General features: G+C 45.8%; 1 pseudogene; it reads left to right on the top strand.

The window, feature by feature from the left end:
* Window positions 1-1,201: 1,201 nt before the first annotated feature.
* Window positions 1,202-2,831, top strand: LOC101135323 (stress-induced-phosphoprotein 1-like; annotated as a pseudogene).
* Window positions 2,832-6,610: the final 3,779 nt, after the last annotated feature.

Genomic DNA, 6,610 nt, shown 5'->3' with positions numbered 1-6,610 from the left:
TGCATCTATGTTCATCAGAGATATTGGTCTATAGTTTCCTTTCTTTGTTATGTCTTTCCTGGTTTTGGTATTAGGGTGATACTGGCTTCATAGAATGATTTGGAGAGAACTCCCTAAATCTGTATCTTTTGAAATGGTTTCAGTATTATTGGTACCAATCTTTAATTGAATGTCTGATAGACTGCAGCTGGGAATGCATCTGGTCCTGGATTTTTTTTTGGCAGTTTATTTTAATTACAATTTCAATCTCGCTACTTGTTATTGGTCTGTTCAGAGTTTCTATTTCTTCTTGGTTTATCTATTTCCAGGAATTTATTATTGTTAAATTATTATTTATTATTACTACATTATTATTATTATTATTATTATTGAGACAGAGTCTTGCTCTGTCACCCAGGCTGGAGTGCAGTGGCATGATCTCGGCTCACTGCAGCCTCCGCCTCCCAGGTTCAAGCAATTCTCCTGCCTCAGCCTCCCAAGTAGCTGGGACTACAAGAGCAAACCACCATGCCCGGCTAATTTTTGTATTTTTAGTAAAGACGGGGTTTCACCATTTTGGCTAGGATGGTCTTTATCTGCTGACCTCGTGATCTGCAGGGGTTCTTCTTTTCTGTTGCATTGTCAGGCTGCAAATTTTTCAAGCTTATATGTTCTTCTTCCTCTTGAATGCTTTACCACTTAGACATTTCTTTCACCAATATCCTAAATCATCTCTTTCAAGTTCAAAGTTCCACAGATCTCTAGAGCAGGGGCAAAATGCCGCCAGTCTCTTTGCTAAAGCATAGCAAGAGTGACCTTTACTCCAGTTTCCCATAAGTTCCTCATCTCCATCTGAGACCAATTCAGCTTGAACTTAATTGTCCATATCACTATCAGCATTTTGGTCAAAGCCATTCAACAAATTTCTGGGAAGTTCCAAACTTTCCCACATCTTCCTGTCTTTGGAGCCCTCCAAGTCCCTAGGAAGTTCCGCACTTTCCTGTCTTCTTCTGAGCCCTCCAAACTGTTCCAACCTCTGCCTGTTACCCGCTTGCAAAGTTGCTTCCACATTTCGGGTATCCATATAGCAGCACCCCACTACCTCAGAACCAATTTACTGTATTAGTTCCTTCTCACACTGCTATGAAGAAATACCAGAGACTGGGTTGGGAACGCGGAGCAGACAGATTCGATTCAGCGGGGTTCCGGGCCGCGCTGTGCTATGAAGCAGGTCAATGAGCTGAAAGAGAAGGGCAACAAGGCCCTGGGCATGGAAAACATCGACAATGCCTTACAGTGCTACTCCGAAGCCATTAAGCTGCATCCCACAACCACGTGCTCTACAGCAACTGTTCTGCCACCTATGCCAAGAAAGGAGACTACCAGAAGGCTTACAAGGACGGCTGCAAGACCGTCGACCTAAAAGCTTGACTGGGGCAAGGGATATTCACGAAAAGCAGCAGCTCTAGAGTGCTTAAACCGATTTGAAGAAGCCAAGTGAACCTACGAGGAGAGCTTAAAACACGAGGCAAATAACCCTCAACTGAAAGAGGGTTTACAGAATATGGAGGCCAGGTTGGCAGAGAGAAAATTTATGAATGCTTTCAACATGCCCAATCTGTAACAGAAGTTGGAGAGTGATCCCAGGACAAGGACACTGCTCAGTGATCTTACCTACCGGGAGCTGGTAGAGCAACTATAAAACAAGCCTTCTGATCTGGGCACAAAACTACAAGATCCCCGGATCCTGACCACTCTCAGTGTCCTCCTTGAGGTCGATCGGGGCAGTATGGATGAGGAGGAACAGGTTGCAGCACCTTCACCACCACCCCTTCCCAAAAAGGAGACCAAGCCAGAGCCAATGGAAGAAGATTTTCCAGAGAATAAGAAGCAGGCACTGAAAGAAAAAGAGCTGAGGAACGATGCCTACAAGAAGAAAGACTGACAGCCTTGAAGCATTACGACAAAGCCAGGGAGCTGGACCCCAGCAACATGACTTACATTACCAATCAAGCAGCAGTATACTTTGAAAAGGGCAACTACAATAAGTGCTGGGAGCTTTGTGAGAAGTCCATTGAAATGGGGAGAGAAAACAGAGAAGACTATCTACAGATTGCCAAAGTGTGTGCTCGAATTGGCAACTCCTACTTCAAAGAAGAAAAGTACAAGGATGCCGTCCATTTCTATAACAAGTCTCTGGCAGAGCACCGAACTCCAGATGTGCTCAAGAAATGCCAGCAGGCAGAGAAAATCCTGAAGGAGCAAGAACGGCTGGCCTACATAAACCCCGACCTGGCTTTAGAGGAGAAAACAAAGGCAACGAGTGTTTTCAGAAAGGGGACTATCCCCACGCCATGAAGCATTATACGGAAGCCATCAAAAGGAACCCGAAAGATGCCAAATTATACAGCAATCGAGCTGCCTGTTACACCAAACTCCTGGATTCCAGCTGGCACTCAAGGACTGTGAAGAATGTATCCAGCTAGAACCGACTTTCATCAAGGGTTATACACGGAAAGCCGTTGCCCTGGAAGTGATGAAGGACTACACCAAAGTCATGGATCTGTACCGGAAGGTGCTAGACCCGGACTCCAGCTGTAAGGAGGCGGCAGGCGGCTACCAGCGCTGTATGATGGCGCAGTACAACCGGCACCGCAGCCCCGAAGATGTGAAGCGAAGAGCCATGGCCGACCCCGAGGTGCAGCAGATCATGAGTGACATAGCCATGCACCTTATCCTGGAGCAGATGCAGAAGGACCCCCCAGGCACTCAGCGAACACCTAAAGAATCCTGTAATCGCAAAGAAGATCCAGAAGCTGATGGATGTGGGTCTGATTGCAATTCGACGATGACTTGTCCATCCCCGCTTCCCTTCGCCCTCATTTGGAAAGAGGAGCGGGGACCGCGGCAAGCAGCACGGAGAGGAAGGGAGAGCAGGGGGAGAGAAGGCCTCACCTCTCTGTATTTATACATAAGCCCAGGGAAAACACGGAGATTTGTACCTGCGCTGTTCGTGCTGCCGCTGCCTCTGGGCCCTCTCAACACATACATGGTCTCTTCACAGCTGCCCTTGAGTTCAGTGTCTCCTTTCCCTGCCCCCAGTGGCTGTCTCAGTTGCTCTCCCATAGTTGGTTATTTTTTATTTGGGGCAGTGGGCATGTATAGGGAGGGGAGGGGCTTCTTCCCAGCCTCAGGTCCCAGCTGTCTCACGTTGTTTATTCCGCGTCCCCTTCTCCAATAAAACAAGCCAGTTGGGCAAGGTTATTTAAAAAAGAAAGAAAGAAAGAAAGAAAGAAAGAAAGAAAGAAAGAAAGAAAGAAAGAAAGAAAGAAAGAAAGAAAGAAAGAAAGAAAGAAAAAGAAAGAAATACCAGATACTGGGTAACTTATACAGAAAAGATCTTTAATTGGCTTACAATTCTGCATTGCTGGGAAGGCCTCAGGAAACTAACAACCATGGCAGAAGGCAAAGCAGAAGCAGGAACGTTCTTTACAAGGCAGCAGGACAGAGCGAGTGAAAGCAGGGGAAATACTAAATGCTTATAAAACCATCAGATCTCATAAGACTCACTCACTATCATGAGAACAGCATGGAGGAAACTGCCCTCATAATCCAATTACCTCTACTTGGTCCGGTCCTTGTGAGGATTATGGGAATTATAATTCAAGATGAGATTTTGGCTGGGGTCACAGCCAAATCATATCAGGGTACCCTGCTTATTACCTGGTGATGAAATAATGTGTACTCCTAAGACCCTGTAACACTGAATTTACCTATATAACAAACCTGCACATGTACCTCTTAACATAAAAGTTATTTAGGAAAAAAAAAAGACAAAAACGCTGGGCATGGTGGCTCACACCTGTAATCCCAGCACTTTGGGAGGCCGAGGTGGGTGGATCACGAGGTCAAGAGATTGAGACCATCCTGGCCAACATGGTGAAACCCCATCTCTATTAAAAATACAAAAATTAGCCAGGCGTGGTGGCATGTGTCTGTAGTCCCAGCTACTTGGGAGGCTGAGGCAAGAGAATCACTTGAGCCTGGGAGGCGGAGGATGCAGTGAGCAGAGATGGCACCACTGCACTCCAGCCTGGCGACAGAGTGAGACTCCGAAAAAAAAAAAAAAAGACAAAAACAACTACAGACTACAGACAATGTAAGCTTTAAATTGGAGCTCAGCTATGCACTGACACAAAGCTTTCAACACATCAAAAGTAATTGCATGTTGATTGGGTAAATGAGAATTGACTACCAAGGGTGGGTTTAACACTAGTGATCAGATTTCTGGTATACCTGCTATGATAGGTTGGAGAATATATCTATATATATACAGCAGAAGTCACAAACTCACGTTCTCACAGGTACCTGGCAGGTAATATAAATGAGTGAAGTTGTCTGATGTAAGAAGAAATATCTCGACATGGGAAACAATACTTGATATGGTTTGGCTCTGTGTCCCCACCCAAATCTCATCTTGAATTGTAATCCCATAATTTCCACATGTTGTGGGAGGGATCTAGTGGGAGATCATTTGAATCACGGGGGCAGTTTCCCCCATACTGTTCTCATGGTAGTGAATAAGTCTCATGATGTTTGATGGTTTTTCAGGGGTTTCTGCTTATGAATTCCTCTTGTTTTCTCTTGCCACTGCCATGTAAGAAGTGCCTTTCACTTTCTGCCATGATTCTGAGGCCTCTCCAGTCATGTGGAACTGTAAGTCCAATGAAACCTCTTTTTCTTCCCAGTCTTGGGTATGTCTTTATCAGCAGTGTGAAAATGGACTAATAGAGTAAATTTTTATTAGTAGAGTGGGGTGCTGCTGAAAAGACATCCAAGAATGTGGAAGTGACTTTGAAACTGGGTAGCAAGCAGAGGTTGAAACAGTTTGGAGGGCTCAGAAGAAGACAGGAAAATGTGGGAAAGTTTGGAACATCTATAGAGACTTGTTGAATAGTTTTGCCCAAAATCCTGTAGCAATATGGGCAAAAAGGTCCAGGTTGAGGTGTCTCAGATGGAGATGAGGAACTTGTTGGGAACTGGAACAAAGGTGACTCTTGTTATGTTTTAGCAAGGAGACTGGTGGCATTTTGCCTCTGCCCTAGAGATCTGTGGAACTTTGAACTTGAGAGAGATGATTTACGGTGTCTGGCAGAAGAAATTTCTAAGCAGCAATGCATTCAAGAGGTGACTTGGGTGCTGTTAAAGGCATTCAGTTTTAAAAGGGAAGCAGAGCATAAAAGTTCAGAAAATTTGCAGCCTGACAATGTGATAGAAAATAAAAACCCATTTTCTGAAAAGAAATTCAAGCTGGCTGCAGAAATTTGCATGTCATGAGGAGCCAAATGTTAATCCCCAAGTCAATGGGGAAAATGTCTCTAGGGCATGTCAGAGATCTTCATGGCAGCCCCTCCCATCACAGGCCTGGAGACCTAGGAGAAAATGGTTTCATGGGCCGGGCCCAGGGTCCCCATGCTGTGTGCAGTCTAGCAACTTGGTGTCCTGTGTCCCGGTCACTCCAGCCATGACTAAAAGGGGCCAAGGTACAGCTAGGTCTGTTGCTTCAGAGGGTGGAAGCCCCAAACCATGGCCGTGTCCATGTGGTGTTGAGTCTATGGGTGCACAGAAGTCAAGAATTGAGGTTTGGGAACCTCCGCCTGGAATTCAGAAGATGTATGGAAATGCCTGGATGCCCAGGCAAAAGTTTGCTGCAGGGGCAGAGCCCTCATGGAGAACCTCTGCTAGGGCAGTGCAGAAGGGAAATGTGGGATCAGAGCCCTGGCACAGTGTCCCTATTGGAGCACCACTTAGCGAAGCTGTGAGAAGAGGGCCACCATCCTCCAGACCCAGAATGGTAGATCCATCGACAGCTTGCACTGTGCACCTGAAAAAGCCTCAGACAATCAACACCAGCCCATGAAAGCAGCCAGGAGGGGGGATATACTCTGCAAAGCCACAGGGCAGAGCTGCCCAAGACCATGGGAATCCACTTCTTACATCAGCGTGACCTGGACATGAGACCTGGTGTCAAAGGAGATCATTTTGGAGCTTTAAAATTTGACTGCCCCACTGGATTTTGGACTTCCGTGAGCCCTGTAAACCCATTGTTTTGGCCAATTTCTCCCCTTTGGAATGGCTCTATTTACCCAATGCCAGTACCCCCATTGTATCTAGGAGGTAGCTAGCTTGCTTTTGATTTTACAGGCTCATAGGTGGAAGGGACTTGCCTTGTTTCAGATGGGACTTTGGACTGTGGACTTTTGGGTTAATGCTGAAATAAGACTTTAGGGCACTGTTGGGAAAGCATGATTGCTTTTGTAACGTGAGGACATGAGATTTGGAGGGGCCAGGGTTGGAATGATATGGTTTGGCTCTGTGTCCCCACTCAAATCTCATCTTGAATTGTACTCCCATAATTGTCATGTGTTGTGGGAGGGACCTGGCAGGAGATAATTTGAATCATGGGGGCAGTTTCTCCCATACTATTCTCATGGTAGTGAATAAGTCTCATGAAATCTGATGGTTTTTTCAGGGGTTTCTGCATTTTCATTCCTCTCATTTTCTCTTGCTTCTACCATGTAAGAAGTGCCTTTCGCCTCTCACCATGATTCTGAGACTTCCCCAGCCATGT

The sequence above is a fragment of the Gorilla gorilla genome, chromosome X (assembly GCF_029281585.2).
Source record: "Gorilla gorilla gorilla isolate KB3781 chromosome X, NHGRI_mGorGor1-v2.1_pri, whole genome shotgun sequence".
In the NCBI taxonomy this organism is placed as follows: Eukaryota; Metazoa; Chordata; class Mammalia; order Primates; family Hominidae; genus Gorilla; species Gorilla gorilla.
The sequence above is the reverse complement of the archived record's forward strand: the minus strand, read 5'-3'. Positions and strand labels throughout refer to the sequence as shown.